The sequence below is a fragment of the Harpia harpyja genome, chromosome 4 (genome assembly GCF_026419915.1).
Source record: "Harpia harpyja isolate bHarHar1 chromosome 4, bHarHar1 primary haplotype, whole genome shotgun sequence".
Classification (NCBI taxonomy): domain Eukaryota; kingdom Metazoa; phylum Chordata; class Aves; order Accipitriformes; family Accipitridae; genus Harpia; species Harpia harpyja.
In genome coordinates, this window is record NC_068943.1 from 26,631,196 (window position 1) to 26,652,159 (window position 20,964).

General features: G+C 36.2%; 1 protein-coding gene across 5 annotated transcripts in view; it reads right to left on the reverse strand.

The window, feature by feature from the left end:
* The window catches only part of PCDH17 (protocadherin 17), a 91,880-nt gene that overhangs the window by 12,741 nt on the left and 58,175 nt on the right, over positions 1-20,964 (reverse strand). The window lies entirely within an intron of this gene.

Below are 20,964 nucleotides of genomic sequence, written 5' to 3' on the forward strand. Positions count from 1 at the left end.
AACCCTGTACTTAGCTGCGAAGCTACAGGGAAACTTTAGTAATCTGACAAATTCATAGTTTTAAACAGTAAATCTTTGTTGCAGAGCCCAAAAGCTGTTTCCTGGAAAAGAAGAGAAACAAAATTGCAGCAATTAACAGAAGAGAACAGGCTTGTGGATCTGGTAGAAAGAACTTTTTTAATATCACATATTTTCCCTGCTCTTGATCAAGGCAGTTCCACAGATTTTACAGTGGGATTGTTTCAGTACTGGCACCCAAAAATGCAATGACTCATAAATCTGAAACCTAACTGAATTTGTATAATCATTTGCAGAATTTGCATGATATTCACATTCTTTTTTACTAACTTTATTGCGAACTAGTTGTAAGATCAATAATTTTCATATCTAATTTGAAATATTCAGTAAATACTAACACTGTATATTGTACTGTGGCAATGTCTAGGAATCCAGTCATTAGCCAGGCCCATTGTGAGGCATCCTATACAAATATTGATAGATTGTGCAGTTAGAGACAAGAGGTAACAAGTGGGTATGACTGACGAAAGCAATGAATGGGAAGGAAAGACAACATTAATGAAAATATAATCACGCTGTTGACATTTCCTGAAAATACCAATATAAAAGCTCCATAATTTAAAGAAGCTATCCCCATCTGTCACACCGTCAAGCCACCAATGATTAGCTATATATTACACCACTGAGCCTTCCTCACTGGTTGCCAGTTATCTCAGTATACAAATCTTTAATTAGAAGGCACCAAGCTTTTTGCTTTGTAAGCTTGTCTCAAATTTGGATTTGACAACTTGTTTACAGACATTGACTGATGAGGGTGTCACTGAGGAGAGAGACATGACAGGCTTCTGAAGAAATCTGTTTCTATGTCCTTTTGATGGTTCTGTTTACATCCTGACTATAGGTAGACTCTCTTGAATGGAAGTCTGTCAGGTTCTGTGCAGAAGCATGATTTTGTCCAAAACAGAATCAATGCAGTAAAGCTTTTCAAATGCTATCTGTTTTCCTTTACAAAGTCTCACAAAAAATGACTAAGGGCTATATGGATGCCGAACCATTCAAAATCTGGCCACTTCGGTGAAAGAGAGTAGTTTGCTCCACATTCCTGCCAGCATGCCTGGATTTACATTCAAAATCTCCTTTACCAGATATAATGAGACCATGTCTGTTTTACACTGATAGATGGAAAAGCCCACTGGGTATCATTCTCTGCTTCAAAAGGTTGATGTTGTATACGGGTCATATACTTTGGACTTCATGGGCAGTATAATGCATCTGACAGAACAGGAGGAAGAACGCTTTTCATGATGCTGCTCTCAGAAAAACCCTGAAGTTGTCCAGGCATCTTAAGGAACTCTCACTTGGACATACAGACACAGAAATATCTTCTTCGGAAAAAATAAATTATTTAAGAGCTTCATATAGAGTCTCCCCTATGCTATGCTAAGTAACATATTCATTAGTGTTTGATTAGATGGTGCCCTAGACTATTTAGCAGATCTCTGGTGTTGTGTTTTATTACCGCCTTCAAAAGAGATTTGCAGAATGGGATTACCCTTATGCCAATTTATGAAGCACCCACATTCTCTTAGGAATTTAAGTTTCATAATGCTATCCTACTTTGCCTTCTGCCTGAATCGTGCTCCAATTAGATCAATCAGAAAGAATAATTAAGGATGCATTTTGCAAATCAGACTCTCTAAATATAACTAGTTTGGCAAAAAGAATTGTACATGTAAACAGATTCAATACCATATTTTCAGGTTCTCCATGAACTGTAAATGAATTTCTGAAAGACACTTACTGAAGATGACTTCAGAATATTGACATCTTCCTTTCCCCAGATCCTTCATCAAAACCTCAAGTTCCAGATCACTTTCTTATATTTCAAGGATCAAGGAGATTACAGGTATTAAAAACACTAATACAGAAAATCTCTCCTGCTAGTTACTTTTATTTGCAGCAGCTGAGCTGCTCAACTGAGAGTCACCTTTTTACTTGTCACCTTTGCATTCATTATAGCTTCAACTTTTGTATTGATATCAGAGCACTAAGTGACAAAACATATTTTAAGAAAAAGCTGGTAATTTGGGAACTATTTCCAAAGCTGTTGTCATTATGTGTTCATTGTTTTCACTAATAACTTTACTCTTAAAGGCTGTTAACTGTTAGAAGCCATTTTTCTGGTCCCTAGCAACCCCTCATCTGAGCCATGTTCTTATAAAAAGTGTATTTTAGTCCTGGAGATAGACTTAAAGGCTGGTTACAAACATCACCACCAAGTAAGATGCACTCAGGGTAATTTCTCTTAGCTGTGCCCTCAGCTTAATTATCTGAACACCCTACAAAGGAAATCCAACAGCGAAGCATAAGAGAAGTTAAACACTGTTCTGGCAAAGCAAGTAAAAGATGCAGCTGCTACCTTTAAAGCTGCTGAAGGATTCAGAATATGTCAGTCAGTGTCAATCTATTGACTTCCTTTAGGAAAATCTTTACTCTGTAGAGGTGATGAAGATACTACACTCCTAGAAATGGGGCAGACATACTATAAAATGCAGTAAAACCTATTCTAGACATGGATCATGATCAACTTTCTCAGCGTATTTAAAGAGACCTTTTCATTTACCTGAACTTATCACTATAATATTTACTTGATTTAGAGTTTCATGGATGCTTTCCACCATGACTTGATTTTAATGGGTCCCCGTCCTCTCAGCCTTTTTGTTCTATTGGAAAGAAAAGGCAAGAGACCTGTACAGTTATTATTAGCTTGAATTCTTAGTATCACAGATAATGGAAGGCAGAGAAAACTGAGCCCCAATATCTACTGCATGTTTTTTTCACAAACAGCCTCTGGGTTTCCCAATAAAAGTGTAGCTTTGCTTTGTTTTTCTTTAAGAAAAAGAATTGCTTTAATTCCCAAGGAGACAAAAATTGTGTGTGAAGCACCATATCTGAAAGCAAGGCTCAGTCTGACCTTGAACAAAATCCGGAAGGAATTAAGGTAAGAAAAAATTGTCTTATGGGAAAAAAAAGAACAAACTTTTTTTTTTTTTTTAAGTCCACCTGTTACAACACATGCATGGTATGTATCCCACTTCTCAGGTATCTAAGAAACAGTTTAGCAGAGCTCTAAACTTACTTGTAAACTCTCAAGTGACTCTCTGCAGTTCCAGCTGAAGATGGATACAAGGCAGCTAATTTGCTACCACCAAGGGAAAATGTTGTAACATAAAAACATTCCCTCCCTTAGCTTCAAAACTGTCGAGTGCCCAGGGAGCCCAACTATTTGTAGAGTTGATACTATGCATATGCTTCCTCTGTAACTGTTACATGCATACATCTGGCATCTGTCTCTGTGCTAAACAGACTTAATTGTCCCTAGTATTACTATGTAAAAAACCTCTAACCTAAATGGTTAATGCAAAAAAACCCCAAAACAAAAACCAAACCAAAACACCCCCCCCAAAAGGAAAAAAAAAAAAAAAAAGAAAGGATGTATGTGATTTTTGTAGGATTATTTTGCATTACAAGATATGCAAAGAGCTCTGCACTATGGCTATGAGCAAAATATTTTAGCTCTGCCTTCTGACTAACTTTAAATAGAGATTACGCTTTTTTCGTAGCATGACATTTGGTATTTTGTACAGCCTCTTAAACAAATGGGGTTGTTTTAGCTGGAATTCCTTTTTCCATCTATTGCCCCCCCCCCTTTTTTTTTTCTTCCTTTCTTGATTGTTGATCTTCCCTCTTTTATCCACATCAGATTTCAGAACATTTAATCATTTGCCAAACATAGCTGGATCGATTCTGAAGATATGTTCTTCCTTTTTTTTTAGGTGATATTAGGGGGACTCTATATGTTAGTACACTGTTCAGCTCACTGTTGCCAGAAAAGTCAAGATGCAGACAAAGCACTTGATTTCAGATTTCAGTATATTTTTAAAACATCAAAGAGCACAGTAAATCTTGTTCTTTGGTTAGGCAGACCATGCAGAACAGTAATACTCTAAAAGATGGAGGTAACTGCATAGAACTAATACTAAATTGAAGGCTTTTTGAAGTTATTTTAACCTTTGTGTCAATGTTCACCTCAAAACCCCCCAGCAAAGTAAAATAAAATAAAAATGCTTCTAATTGGGAAAACACACAGGAATGTGTTCTTCCTATAAAGTATGGTTAAAAAATGCTGATGATTTGACATCTGACATCATTCATGACAGTAAAAATGAAATATGCTCAAGCTGCTTCTTTTACTAAGATTTATTTCTCTGAGCAAGACCATAAAGCATAGTCTTTCCTAAGGCAACTGTACCTGCCTAAGTCTATTTAGGATTTAGGGAAAAGGTATTCCTACAGCTGAGGTCTTCTGAAGAGCCTGATTTCTTCCAACCGTGTGCACTAAATCCTAGTGAGCAGGAAGACAGGCCATAGTTTTTTCACATCTCCTGTTTAAGCTTTATTATCATGCAACAGGGAAGCAAACCAGAGAGAGCTTCCATCTAATCTGCTCTTTACGGAAGAGTTCTTGTCAATCAAGGGACTGAAAAAAACCCACAGGAAGTAGACTCAGATGCTGAATATTAGTTTCATCAGATGCCTAACAGCAGTTATAACAGACAGAATAATTTCATTCAAGAAACAGAGATAGCCACATAATCTAATTTCTGGCAATTAAAATTAGGCTAGAATTCTTATGCTGTCTCTAGAGGCAATGGAGAAGGATGGATTCAGAGAACCACTCAGAATGTCGGAGATAGGCTCCAGATCTAAAACACTTCCCAGGTAGGCCTACCTATCTTCATTGAATGTGCATGGAGTTGATGTCCTGAGGTTATCTGCCTCTGTGTTAGAGATACATACCCATCGGTCCGGCTTCTCCTATTAGCAGTCTTAAGCTTTTCAGCACTCAGAAGACTGTTTTGAGTCTACGGGTCCAATATTCCCTAATTTAATGTAGCTGAGATTTAGGTGTGTAACTCAGCATCATGAGTCCCCTTTTCCAAGATGTTCTCCCTATGCACATTGTTCTCCCATTGGCAGGAAAATTGTCCCCTTGCAAACTAATAGCTTAGTGATTACATGCACATATAACTTCCAGGATTTCCACAGAATATCCATACAGTATCTGGACAGATCAAGATTCCTGGTATTTTTCCACTGAGCTATTTTCTTGCAAAAGTAAAGCAACTTTCCTTCTCCCCTAATGCTGTGCTACCATGCTTATACCAAGCTACTACTTTTTTTACACAATTAAAATTTGTGTCAAAATGCATTTTGAATGCCTGAAGGAACACATTGGGATCTGCTGCTCTTCACTGAGGCAAGTTGTAGCTGATCTACTTCCTTCTTGCAGCTGCAGCTCTGGCGCCAACTAAGTTCTTGTCAGAACTGTAATAATGAGTGGCTTTGCTGATGTATAGGTGCTGCCACCTTTACACAAGCAAGATGTTTGACATGGTGCAAAGCGGCCTTTTTTTTTTTTTAAGTTATTTTATTTTATTTTATTTTATTTTATTTTATTTTTTTTTATTTTATTTCCAGAAATCTAGGAAAAGAAATCCAGATCAGCTGATCAATTACAGTTTGTCTACAGAGCAAGTTGGAACCGTAATTATGACCAGAACATCATCCTAGCTCCTGCTAGAATTTAGATTCAGAGGCAGATGAGAGCCAATGTCCTTCCTGTCAATTCTTCTGTCCAGCCATACCTTGCTTTTGCAGCCCGGGCTCTGTTGGGTCACAGATCTAGCTGAATGCTAAACACAGCAGAGTACTGGATACCTTGCAAAGATGGTAAATTCCAATTTTCCCTTTCATTTACAGTTCAAACCTACAGATCTTCTGCAAATATTACAAAAGCATACAGTTAGCTGTTGCTTAACTAAGAAAATAAAAGGAAGGGAGCTTCATGAACCATAGCTCATATTTATGTACCAGATTTTTCATGCCTACCTACCTGTCCTGAGAGTACAGAATTGCTAGCCTTGGATTTTGGAGTTAGACTTTAAGTTATCTGAGATGCCCCAAAGTAAATCATAGTATGTCATTTCTCTCCTTTCCAAGGACAAAATAAAATTTATTGATGTAGAGCGGCATACCTGGAACTCCCACCAGTCACTGATTCCATTCTCGAAAATAAGTCTGATCTCAAAATTCTTATTTTAAAGGTTGAGTAGGCCTGAGCTCTTCCATTCATGAAGTCTGTGGCTTTCAACATCAGCCCAAATATTCCTTCTTTAAATAAATTCTCAGTTTAAATTTGGCATATGCTTTTTGATTCAACAATGTTGAACTGGTATTTCTCAGAGACTCAGACTGGGATGACAACTGTCAACAACTTTGTTCACAAAACATCAGTCACAGTCCTCTGAAAAGCTGACACACTTATTTAGCAGTTAATTTTTCTTTAAACATAATCAAGTGGAAAACCAATGACAGTAATCGTGTAGAGTGCATCTGCATTATCAGATGTTCCTGTGATATATTACCACAGCTACATTTAGCCACTACAGCCTACTGGTCTGCATAATAAACAAATAAATTCAATTGCAGCTTGATATTACAAACTGCCTTCAACATTTTCATCCACAGTTCATTGCACCTGCGTTACTTCAAGAAGTATTTCAGAGCTGTACTGGACAGAGTAGTAAGGCTAATATTCACAACATCATATATTGGGATACAACATATATTGGGGTAGATATTTTCAGTTTTAGAGCGTTATTTTATTTGGTAGAAAAAAGCTAAGGGCTATTAAAAAGAAAATAATCATAATTAAAAAAATATATGAAAAAATATAAAACTGGCATGGGAAAATAAAGGGCAATTCTTTAATAGGTTAACCACTCTGAATAAAAAGAAGTTATTATGTAAGTCTGATTTTCAAGTCAAAAAAAACCAAAAGAGAAGAAACCATATATTAAATCTAAATGTTTATGCAAAATGTCTTCCCTAAAGTTTCCTAGGATTAATTCATTAGAAATTAATTTGTTTGCAATTTTTCTTTGAAAAAGTTGTATCTAAAGTAATATATTTATTTTGCTTACTGTGAGAATCTGTTTTATGAAACAATCAGCAAATGTTATCCTTGAATATAACTGCCTATTTGACTTTGAGCAGGAGCGGAGTAAAAATATAGAATAAAGCATTTCACACAAAAAGGGATATGTACATTTCTGTCACCTTTTATTTTCTACCTTTGGAGAGGAAAATACAGCATTTTCTATAAGTTTTCAGTGTCACAGTTAGTCTGCTCTAACTATGATGACAACATGCGTCTTTGATGACATGGATGAATACCTCTAAAATTCAAGTCTTCCTTCTAGCAAAACTGTAATCTTGTACAGAAGGTCAATGACAATCTCCCTATTAAGGCCAACTGTTTGTAAGTAGTAAGCAGCGTTTTCTTGTTAGGATTTTTCTCTCTGCTTTGCTATTTGATTTCTGCAGGGACATGCATCTATTTACCACACTAAATCCTGCTGTTCATCTTTTGCGTCTAACATATTCTTTGTTCATTTCCTAGAGGTAGACAAACAGAACTGGCGTTATTGTTAGCATTCTCCAAAGACACAGCCAATGCAGATCTAGCTAATCCCCTCCTACTTATTATTCAGCAATCAGTGTCTGCCAATAGGATTTGGGAATCCCAAAAGACAGTGTTTAAAGGGAAGGGTTAAATTCAGCTTGTTTAATGACATTCTCTGTTCCTGGGATCATTCATCATATTCATGGAATCTGTTCCATGGAGGGACCTAAGGCTGCCAATTAAAATAAATTAAACTAGATGGACAGCCATCTGAGTGAACGAGATCGCTGTCATGATCTGAAGTAACTTTATTAATGGTGAGAAGCTACGTTGGTACAGACAGTTCTTTTAATCTGCTCCGAAGGCCCACATATTCCTTGCAGAAAGTTGTGTTTGGGAGGTATCACCTCTAGAGCTAAGCTCCCTGAGAAGCGATCATATTAAGAGAAACCTGCTGGGGTACTTGATTTAACATTAAAGTGAATTTATCAGCTACTCCCAACTTTTTGAGAGACTAATTGAATTATCAAAGGCTGCAATGGGGAATGTAAAGCCTTCTGAGAACAGATCTGTAATATAGATAAAATCCTTAACTTGTGCAGTGTGATTATCTTAAAATGTAGTAATAGCCTGGGTGCTAAAACACACCCGAATTTAAGATTTCTTTTGCCTGTCTAAAGCCTCTCTCTACCCACCAAAATTATGGGAAATGTCAAGTGTTTGGGACAGGAAAAAGACAAAATTATTTTAAAACATCTTATTTATTCTGTCTCCTCTTTCAATGCCTTCAGGTGTGCTGGGTGCTCACTAGGGTAAGTTTATCAAGTTTGTTCAACTGTTTACAGTATATATTTTAATCTTTCACTTTTTATAGGCTTTCAGAAAGAATATACAATTTCCCTCATTTTCAGTGGGATCACACATGATTAAAATCAAACATGAATGCGTCATCTTCCTGAACTAGGGCATATAATAGTGACACTTGCTTACACAGAAAAGCTGCTATTAGTGCAGACACTAATTTAATATGTGAAAATTCAACCTTGCCCAAAATTTTGCAAGACAATTATCTGACAATTTATTTCCTTTTTTTAACTGTGTCTCTTTGATGTACATATAGGTTTGGAATTGTAGAACAGATCCTGGCAAAAGAGACTAGTGGGTTGCGGGTGGGTGAGTCTGGAAAAGTTACAGGACAAAGGCAATTTATTGTATCCCACTGACACTTTGTCAGAGATCACCTTCATATACATACATAAACATAAATGTTCACAAGGATATGGTTGAATATATACTATAGAGACAAACCTGTGTCTACAATACATACAGTTTCACACATTTGTCGCACAAATGTATGAAAAATACTTACTTACCCTATTAATAATTATAGAAGTAATTACAAAAGTACAAAAAAGCCATGTTAAAATTGAAAATATGAGTAAAGCTCTCCAGCCTTGCATGACAGAACAAAAGATACAAGACTAGCTTTGACCCTGTAAACCTCCTATGCTGCAATCAAGTGCAGTGACAATAAGCTGGAGGTGTTCACTGCGTGAAGAGGTGAAAAGAGGTGATTGTAAGAAGTGTGAAGACAATTCTATATCCATAATGCATTCATCCCAGAGTGCAAGGACATCTGTTAAAATGCATTCTCTTAACAAGCAGCTTTAGAGATACTTGAGTAGAAGCAGGTAAAGAATCACAAATAGAGGATAATTTAACAAGATGCTATAAGGCATTAGAAAGGACATATATTATAACCTTAGTCTATCATAGAAGTGTATCCTGTCCCATGAATACAACTGGTGATAATTGTGAGTAATTAATAATTATACCAAGAACTACCTGCTTATCTCACATGCACAGAGCAAAATCTGTAGCATTCTCAAAACATGCTGGTGGTGTTTGCATTTTCCCTCTCTCTTATGGAGACCTCCCAGAGGCATGCAGAATCTATCACTCAGTGAAGTGAACCTGGGAGCAGATCAAGAGAAGCTGAGGAGCTATTAGTTGTCTCTAATTTATTCTACTTAAAGAATATGAGAAGGGAAAGAAAAAGACAACTCCCCCCTGCATTAAATGTGTGTATATTCTTTCAGTATTTGCAAATCTAATGTCTTGCCAGACTCTCAGGAGCCTCAGAAGTCAGATTGCTTGTCCCTGATTTTGGGAGTGTCATTTCACTGACAATTCTGTCTTCTGCCTTTCCATCTGCCACCAAAGGAAATTTAAACTTTTTCAAAACTCTAAATAGTTTTGCACATCCACTGGCCTTCTCATCTTTGTTCCACTAATATTCCTGGTCATAAGAGTTTTGTCCTCCTTGAGCTTCTCCACAGGGCTGGTAGTCTTCCTGTGCTTAATTCTGTTCACTAGACCTGTTTCTGTTGCACTGTCTACAAAGATAACATGCTAACAATAACACATAGATCCATGAGCAGTGGAACTAATTAAAGCTTATTTTCTGCAAATTTTTGTATTATTATTGACTAATGTATCTTGGAAGGCACAGTCTGCTTGAAGCTTTCTCAGTAGCTGAGGCATTATTAATGACTTCAGTCAAGAGTGTTCAGTGTCTAATAATCTGTGACATCAGTTTTTCACTTATATTGGGCACTTATATAGTTTATTACAGCTGTCTATATCCACAAAATTTGTGGAAACTTATTTTTGAGGCCTGTATCCTTGGATAGATACCGGTTCAGAAAGTACGGGTAATCAGGGAAACAGGCAGACACAGATTGCAATTTCATGGAGTTATTTCTAAAAAAACCTGAAATGTGTCTAAAAATCAAATTATTTTTTTCCATAACTGTTGTTGAAAGACTGATCTCTCTACATAGGATTTTTTTTTTCTTGAACATCTGGAAGGCACCTAGGAGATCATGAATGCTACCACCATAAACAACTTATTGTCTAGGTTTTTCAAATGTCACTTTCTGGCCAAATCAATGTAAAATATCTATAAATGACTTCTCATTGAGAAGCAGATTAGCCTGATTAAAAAGATTCACTAATGTGTCCAGATTGATTCTGACACAGAAGTAACTCCGACACTTCCACTCAGCATGCAGTGCTATTTTGTGCTGTTCACACAGACAGGTACATGCCTTTACACCTAACTACGGAATGTATGTGGGACATAGCCCCAGGTTCTGACACCTGTGTACCTCCAAGAAAGGAGTTCATTTGCCAGGTAGGTGTCTAACTTCTCATTATAGCACATGGAGACCTACTTAAAAGAGTCAACACATTGCACACCCTAATGTAGATATTTACAGTTGATCTGAATCCCATTGCTAATTAACTGTATGACTGTGGACCAAAACTGTTCTCCAGATGTCTAAATATAGATGTAGGTTACCATCTTTAGGCAGAAATATTTGAAAATACTTGGTTCCCTACCCTAAATATAGCATTATTAGTCTTCTATAACAAGACACTTTGCACAGAATCTTGGCAGTGATTATGAGCAGAGCTGCAGAACTGACATCTAATTGGATTCTTTTTGTTTCTGTGTTAGGAAAGGCCTATTTTGATTAATCAGTCTTGCTACAAAAATGTGCTCTTTCTTTCACAGCAGTTTTCAAGAAAGCTGTTTTGAAATTTCTTGGAAGACACGCTCCAGCTTGTTGTGCCCAGCTGTGTTACATCACACAACAACACACACATGATTAATGAAAACTGTATCATCCTACACCAGTCACAGAAGAACTAATTCAAGTTAACTTGCTTACATTCCTATCCCTTCCACAAGTAGAAAGATCTCCTCATGCTACTTTAAAAAGTTGAGCAGATTAGCTTCTTACGCTTTGACCAAAGGGCAAGAAAGAAGTTTCAAGAGATTACAGGACAAAATTAACCAGAGGAGGCCAACATATATCTATCATATCAAAATATAAAGATTACAGGAAAAAAACAAGCAAAAAGCTGGGGCAATACTTCTGATGAGAACTGTTTCTCTAAATCAGAATTGCAGTTTAGACTTACCATTCTCCAGCATGCACTATATTATAAACTTTCAGCCCACAATAAATATCACTTATTTGGATACAGTTTTAAGTAGCATCCAAGATCAGTTCACAGAAGGAAGGGAAATTTATGAGTATAAACTTTCAGGTCAACAAACTTTTTAAACCTAGCAAGCTTAGGCATGTCATTTTCTACATGAGTAGGAAAAAATCTTTTAAAATGGAACATTTATCAGTAGGTCATTCTGAAGAATTTAAAGCACAAACAAAAATTTACAGGTATGCACACCTAACAGATGTTGGCAAACATGCAGGGAATGTCTGGTATATACCTGCTTTGTTTAAAGGCAATATCCTATTAAAAACAAAATAAAATAAAAATAAAAGCAGTGATTATAAAAAACTCCCAGTCCACCTTTTAAAACAGTTTATTTCCTCACTAAGTCACAAATTCCTTCAAGCTTGACTTTTAGTTTATTTCAATGGTTGTGGTTAAGCTCATCTGTATCAGGTGTGGCTTTGTTTATTTGCTTTATTTTTTTCCTTTAAACTGATATTAAGAAAAATTGGAAAAAAATGTTATGTATCACAAAAGAAGTTTTATCTCTAGTGAGCTCTAAAACAGAATGCATTTCAGCACATTTTTACTTCAAGATTGTTTTACCAGTATTGGTTCTGTTATAAATATATAGTAAAAATATCTAACTGTAACTAGATCCATAATCTAAAGTTAAGAATTAATTTTGCTTTGTGGGGAAAAAGAAATGTGATGAATTATAAAAGATGCCCGAAACTGGACTCTAGCTAAGTCCTAACTTAAGTTCTTCACACCTCCAGGGTTTTACCCAAAAGGATGTGAGCTGAAATGAAGGCAGCGGGACTTTTTATCCCAGGCACATCTAGAGGATCTCCTTTTAGAAATATGTATGTATATCTGTAGCGATGAACAGGAGAAATACCTTCTGAAAAGTACGTTTGCTTTTATGAAATATAAACTATTGCCAAATATGTGAAAAGCAACATATTATTTAACAATTATTTTTATTTTCTTTTTTTCATTCTTCAGCCTTTTGTTTCTCATCTTGTTTTCCTCTTTGTCTGTTCATGTTTCTCTTCCTCTGGTCCTCCTTCAAAGCATGTAATACAATGCTCTTTTGATACTGACATTTGGTTTTCTGAAGTGTCCGCAATTTTACTTTTTCATTGAATAAAAATATCCAGAACTAAAAATAAGCTACAGAATTAATCTCCAAAGCTGAACAAAACCTGAATGGTTATCACCTTTGGTTATTTTACTTTACATATTATAATCAGTTAATTTTTTTCCCTCATGAAGTACAGAGTTGATAAACTCATAATTGTATATTGACTGCAGTTACATGACACCAAGTGAGACATGGAGTCAGTCACATGCACTCACACAGGCAAAAAGCAAAAATAATGTTTCAAGCTTTATGGTTTTGGTCAGGTATAGAAATTCTCACAATATGGACAGGCAGGCTGTAAATGAAAAACTTTTTCATTCTCAGCTGAAATCTGTGTCTTGCAGTAAAGCAGGTAATAATAAGACAAAGTATTTCATGCTTTAGCAAAAACTGCCTTTTCAATAAATTTATACTAGGCACTAATGAGCTATATTGTGCGGTGTTTAATCTGCTCTAAAAAAAGTGGGAAGAAATTCTTCTGCCCAGCTCTCAGGTATTAAGTCCGTACATCTTTTATGTTGACAGTTCGGCTTCAGGCTATAAAACAGAAGAACCTGTTCTACATCTACTGTTTAAAACAAGAGCAGAAAAACTAAGCCTCCATCAATCTGCTGTCTTCATTTTATGGCGTATCTGTGGAAAAAATGAATCATAAGAAAGATTTGTTCTGATTCCACAGACAGATCCATCAACCTGCTGGTACCCATGAACCATGCTTTCCTATAGAGATGGGCAGTTATGGCACAGTTGCAGTATTAAACATACTATAACATTGAGCTACTGCTATTCACTTGCAATTACAGTAAGGATTTGTAGTAAGAATGTATCTAGAAAATGTGCATGCACACGCCACAGACCCGAAGTAATACACGTTCACATGGTTGTTTTTTTCACATCTATACCTCTTCCAAATGGCATACTGTCTTTTAGAAGCTCTATCAGGACAAAAGCAAATCAAATAAGAGATATAATTTTGAATATTTTTTTCAGAGGAAATTTCAGTCCAAATACTTTGAATATAAAATGCATACAAATATGCAGTTTCTTCATCAAATTACTTGTAAGCTCTTCAAGAAATAACACAGTCTATCCAGTTCTGAGCTGTGACTTTTTAAGCTGCAACTTTTCAAAAAACAAACCCTACACAGCTTTATAATCTCACATGTAAATTTTGAATCACAAGAGAAGACAGCTAGCAGATGAAGTATTTGCTCACCTGAAAGAAGCAGTTCAACAGACTGAAGTCTACTTGTGATGGTATGTAGGGTGAGGATAGCAAAGGAAAGCAAAGTCGGGAATGCTTGAAAAATAAAATATTTTTAGTTAACAAGAAGAAAATTAAAACGTTGGGGAAAGGATTCATTTCACTTCTGAATCCCTCTCCCAAAATGGTCTCTGATTTTGTCTTAAGCTTGTGAATAGCCATCTCCAAAAAAGTGTGATAGCAGTTGCATTAAAACGCATGATTCTTTCAGTTAAGGGCCACTGCAGAGTGTATTCAGGAATAACTCCCATTGAGGTAAATATTCTACTCAGGGTAAAAGGGAGTGTACAGCGGAGTGGTGATGCCCATGGTTTAGTATAGTAACTCTGCAAGTAGTTTCACCCCCTTTTTTAGATAGTTCTATCATGACAGCAATTTCATAATGCTTTCAAACCCAGTGCCAGAAAATATCAACTAAGTAAGGGGAGAAAAAAATTGTGACATTCTTAAAAAATGATAGTTCAGTTTGCTTTAAAGCATGATGCAAGTGCGAGAAAAGGGGACAGACAAACACAGAAGTATAGCTTAGTGGCATTTATTCCATAAAGATTCTGAAAAATGTATCTTCTATGGATTATTTGGATATTTGCAAAGCATGAAAAAAACAGCTAATTACATAAGCTATCAACAACTTCCCATGGAAGGAGCTTATAGGGTTTCTGACCTGATATCATATTCATTTAATCTAATTTATGAAACTGCTTGAGGAAACATTCAGCTGCTTTCTGAAAGACTGACTTGGGGATTATTGGAGCTGTATAATTGTTCAACTGATCAGACTTAAAAAGAAACATTTTGTTTTACATTAATCTTGCAGAAATGGGCAATGAATTTGAGAAATAGATTGCTGTCTAAAAGTCTTGCCAAAAAATGTCTAGCTGAGAGCGACCACGACTCCTTTTTTTTTTTAACAGTCTCATTTTCTTATTTTCAATCTTTATTCAACATCTGTTCTTTCCCCCCTCCTCTGTAACATAATTATGCAGAAATCCAGCATAAAACAGGTTGAGCAGTTAATAACAGGCAGCTTAAACATTTTTTCACACTGATGCCCTGCAGATGTTTCTTTCTTTTTCTTTTTTCCTTTGGCTTCTCATTTAATTTGTATACGTTTCTTTCCTGGTCTTGTATGCTCTCATAATGTATGGAAGCACCTGAAAATGAGTCTGGGAAATGCACAGGTTTATAAGGCTCTTACTGTGATAGGTAATGCATTTAAAGGGAGAGAGTGAAGTTCACAGTTTGTCCAGTTAAAGCAGAAGGAATTCGAATGAGATAGGTAGTCTCTCACCACACTCACTTCAGAAAGACTTCCAGAGCTTTTAAAGACATTCTATATAAAGGTTGACAGTCTTTCAGTATACATCTACATATATGTTTTCTTTTCTCTGAAATAGGTTCACTATGCTTTTCTATATTTGACATAAACTCACTACACAGCTCAAAAGTAATCATGGCTCCATGATAAATACTCCTCATTTTGCAATACTTCATTTCAGAAATTAGCACTTAACATTTAGCCTAAAAGAGATGCAGAAATGTTGCATTGACACATGTTCAAAAGGTCCACTAAAATGTAAGAGTTCCTCCATGCAGAAATGGGTACAAGGTGCTGTTTTCCCCTGAATTCCCAAAGAGTTCACGATCAAGATAAATAAAGGATCCTAATTCATCTGGAAAAAAAATGTTTAAAGCAGTTGGGGTTAACTAAGAAAAAAGTATTAAAAGTCTAGTAAATCTTTAGTTCACACCAGAAAAAAAAGGAAGGTAAAAATTACAAAAGACAATACTATGCAGAAATAGAATGGATTTCATTTTATGTGACACATGTAAACAAAGCACAGTAAGTGTAACTGAATGTACAACCTATTGTAATTAGAGGATTCTATCTTCAGGTTTGCATAAATACCTTAACTGGAATTATCCCATGAATGTTGAATTGGTTTATAAAAGATGAATCCAAACAAGCAAGATAAGGGTGAATGTTTTCCCCATGGGTTTAGTAATGTATAACTCTTCACGTTTGCATTCTGAGGACTGAATAACCTGCGTTTTTTTTCATATTGTCACTAGTTTATTTTTATATTCTTGGTATTTAAGGCAACTATTGTATATTTTCCATACTTTCTGGCAGACTTGTCTAAAAAATGTTGATTTTAATATGTTTCCAGCCTGCCTGCTGCATGAAATTTTTACATTTATGTGGAGTTTCACTCACATATTTATTATATTATGGTGGATGAGATACCACCCTTTATTAATGAGACACCACGTAATCTAATGGCTCCTGCTGGAGGAAGAATATTATCTGCTTTCATTTGTCTCATAAGAGGTGATGAATAGTTAAAAATTAGCAGAGAAGATGCATGTAAATTCTGACTTTATCTACGAAACATTTGTTCTTTAAAAGGGTCACAAAACTGCAGCTTCTAACCGGCAGGGTTTAAAGTAAAAGAGAAATTTACTACATTGTAGTAGTAAAGTAAGTTTGACACAGATGAATAAAGGAATGTTTCTTAACTAAATATGAATTTAAAAAAATATGAAAAATTAATATCTTTTCTTTGGGCAAAATTACATGTAGGATAGTTACAGATTATGAGATTATTTCATTTTCCTTTGTTCTTCTGAAAGATGTCTGGTTTCCCTCCCAGGCAAAAGGTTAAAAAAACCTTTCAAGTGAAAAAAAAAACCAAAACCCAAACCCCAACCAAAACCAAACTCCAATTTCAAATCCCCCTTTGTGATAAGGTAAGAAAAAGCATTTGATTTTTTTATACAATATCTAACGTTAGAAGCTGCTTTAATAATGAAGATTACATGGATAGCTTTTGTAATGTGCCCAGTCAAGTTAGCCATAAATATGTGCATACGTAACAGAAAAATCCTTTTGTAATGCAAAATTTTACTTTGTGGAAAAATAGTATTTCCATGAAGGAGCTCTTCAGCATATGCTTGAAGGGACTATCTTTATAGTTTCACTTTTAAATTATTGAAGTTCCAGAAAACTCTTTTTGTTCTGCACCATCCTCACCTGCTCCCAGCAAAGGAATCAAAGCAGAAGAGGCAGTTTGGAAGCAGGTAGGAAATGCTAAAGAATGTGAGAAGGAACTGAAAGATGCCCTGTATCTGGTATTTCCTGAAATTACCTTGGAAGTCTGCTTAGAACTACCTGCCATGTAGTGTGTTGCTACTTACTGTGCACTCATGTGTGCCTAGAAAACGGGGATTCTTGGAATTGATGCAGCCAGACTGCAATTTAAAGTGAAGTTTATCAGATTATCAAGGGGGGGGGGGGGGGGGGGGAGAAAAAAATGCAAGAGAACACAACAGCATCTTCAATACTAATACAAAAAGCTCTTCTATACGAGCTTGCTATTACTCTGCTATGGTTTATGGTAGAGTTTTTCTGCACGCCATCGTAGTTTGTATGAACAAAAAAGCAATGCAGTACTGTATTGTTGCACTGCAAATTACATCCTCCTCAGTTAGCTTCACATAACCTCGTCCAAGCATCATCCAACTTTCTTCAGTTTCAGCATTTACTGGTAGGAATTCTACTAAATGGAGTACTATAGTAGGTTACTACAATGATTTAATTTGCAGTTTTATAGTATTGGGCCCACTGTTTACTATGCTGATCTGAAAAAGATGCACAAATATATCTTCTTCAAATGACTAATGTCGCCATAATCATGACTTCAAGAAATCATGAGGACATGACTTCATGACATCAGGAGGTAGCAATGCACACTACTGCTACCAACAGTGGATGTCCACTTGTAAAACCCTACATACCCTTCACATGTACGTTAGTGTAATTCTGGGGAACTGATTTTATGCAAAACCAATTCTTCTTAGATTTAAAGTACAAGAGAGAGAACAGTTATTTCTTGTTAGAAGAAAAAAATCTTTTCTATACATGAAATTCAAGATTTTTTCATACTGTTCACCAACAACTGAGGTTTTATAATTGCTGTTAAGTAATGTTTCATGTGCAGAGTAAAGATATGATTGCTATGTATACAAAACATCACTTCAAGGTTCTACCAAGATATGGTAGCAGTCAGAAGAAAGTAATGTCCTCATATCTCTGTAGAGTGAAGTTTTCCTGGCTTTAAAATATGTTATTTACAGACTTGACAAGCCTCAATTAGACACACCAATATTTTTTGGTTTCTTCTTCCATCTGCCAGTCTGCTCTATAGTGAGCTTGCAGTTCACCAGAGGCCTCTAAAAAGAAGATTTATGTCTTGTTTTCTTGGATACCCACATGATGTGCACTGGCAGACTGGTATTTCATGTGGTGAAATTCCTCCTGAATTATGTTCAAGTCTTCCCCCCCCCCCCCTTTATCTTCTGATACTTCATTTAAGTTCTTCTCTGTTTTCAATATTTGTGCTGTTCTACATATTGTGATAATTGTCTTCCTCATCATGAGAACGGATTTGTTTTCTTATCTCCAGATTTCGTCACCTTAGAGTTTTCTGACATTGCTGTCAAAGTTCTCAGGAAATAAGTTTTATCTGGTATCTGCTGCTAGAATCTGTAGTCTTCTAAATATACAATTCTATGCAACACTGCATCAATGGTGCTGATGTTATAAAATATATATTTATACACAGAACAAGCTTTTCAGGTATGATAATTTAAAATAATAGTGCCTATTTATGGATCTTGTATTAAAGAATTGAAAAAGGAGTTCACTGGTACCTTGTTTATAATCAAATGGAAAAATAATGGGTTTGGTACATTTTGACATAAATATGGTCAGAGTCCAACATTACCCTTGCCTTCATGCATTAGCCATTTCATTACAGATTATTTTGCCCTGACCTTTGGCCTCCTGTGTCAACATAGAGGATACTAACCTGCAAATGCCTCAGATTGACCATATGTATTATAGTAGTGATCAATACTTCTCAACTCCCAGAAAGAAAAAAGCCAATGATCCTGATTTAAAAATAAATAAATAAATTAAAAATTAGGGAAAATAATCTATGGCTGTCTAAGAAATTCCATAGTCCACTTCAGAAAAAAAAGGTGGTTGGTCACAAGATGAAGACATAGCAAATCTTTATACCTGAGCCTCAGCCACTGACAGTCTATTCTTCATATAACCTCTTACTTTTCATCAGCTCTAGAGATTTCCTTGGGTTTTTTTGGCTGACTGAGAAATCCTTTTGACTTATACCCATCAGCATTTACCAAGTCTGTCATATCTCAAGTCACCAAACTGATGAACTCCATAATCAATACAATGCCTACCATGCGTAGCTGAATTGTAGTCAGTGTTCTAAATAACCATAAAGAACTTTTGTTAAAATTCATAATGTTCGTATTCAGAAGGCTTCCTAGACTGTTGGATATACTTTAGCAATAAGCGCAAGCTATATGCCTAGCAAAAGTCCCAAAATTCAATATAGCTATTCACCAAAAAAGAGGATCATACCCTAAGAAAACGGTGATCCAAAAAATCTGAATTATGCCCTTTGCAGCTTAGGAAGAGAATGACAACTGGAAGGTGGCTGGTACTGATCCTAACTAGAACAGACAGTCAAATAAGCCATCTTTTCCTTCATCGCAAAAACAGTGTTCTAATAAATGCTAAGATTCACTAACTATAACAGACTGACATTCACTATCCAATCATCTAAATCCTGAGCAAGCTCAAGAAGATGTTAATTAACAAAAAAATCTAAGCAAGTTTAATACTCTTCAAAATTCAGTCTGGACTTGGGTCATGGCATAGACTTGACAGTACACTGGTGGTTGATCTGAAAAGAAAGATAAGACATTCATTATTCTTATACTCCTGTATCTCTGCATTATTTAATACCGTCAACCATGAGATCTGTCTAGCTTGCGTGATCTAGGGAGAATGTGCTATACCTTTTTGTCAGAAACGAGCAATAATAGAACCTATCCTCCATGACTAAGTCCTGAACTTGTGGTGAACAGCATAATTATCAGTGTACTTTCAGGTCTTATCTATATATCATGATTAGATATATCATATATATTAGGTAATATAATTTACATGATATGGACTGAAAAGTTGACAGCTTGCATGTAGCAGACAGCTTTACCTCTCTATCTCAGGAAAATGATGCTAACTTCACCAAGGAGATACTTGGACAAGATCAGCTCATGAAGGAGTATTTGCTAGTTCAGTAGAGTAAACGGTTCTAAAAGACTCAAAGAAGTATTGTGAAGCTCTCACAACTAGATTGTAGTCTCCTGGGGCTGAAATTGTACCACTATAAAGAATAAAATAATCTGTGTTCTAGGAAGGCTACATTGCTTAGATATGTAAATTAAAAAGCCTTTTGTACTCCTTACCTACTCAATGCAAAAAGGGAGGCTTTTTCAGAGGGAAATTCAGGTTAAATTCTTAATATAGAGACTAAAATACTTTTGGAGTAAGCTCTCTCGTTTGGTTACCAAAAATGAGGAAAAAGAGTCATTAACCTCAGGAAGTTCAACAAGACCAAATGCAAGGTCCTGCACCTGGGTTGGGCAACCCCCAATATCAATATAGATTGGGGGATGAAGGGATTGAGAGCAGCCCTGCAGAGAAGGACTTGGGGATACTGGTGAATGAAAGATTGGTCGTGAGAGGGCAATGTGTGCTCGCAGCCCAGAAAGGCAATCATATCCTGGGCTGCATCAAAAGAAGCATGACCAGCAGGTCAAGAGAGGTGATTCTCCCCCTCTACTCCACTCTCATGAGACCCCACCTGCAGTACTGCATCCAGCTCTGGGGTCCTCAGCACAGAAAAGACATGGACCTGTTGGAGCGGGTCCAGAGGAGGGACACGAAGATGATCAGAGGGCTGGAGCACCTCTCCTATGAAGACAGGCTGAGAGAGTTGGGGTTGTTCAGCCTAGAGAAGAGAAGGCTCTGGGGAAACCTTATGGCAGCCTATCAATATATATAGGGGGGTTATAAGGAAGATGGAGAGAGACTTTTACCAA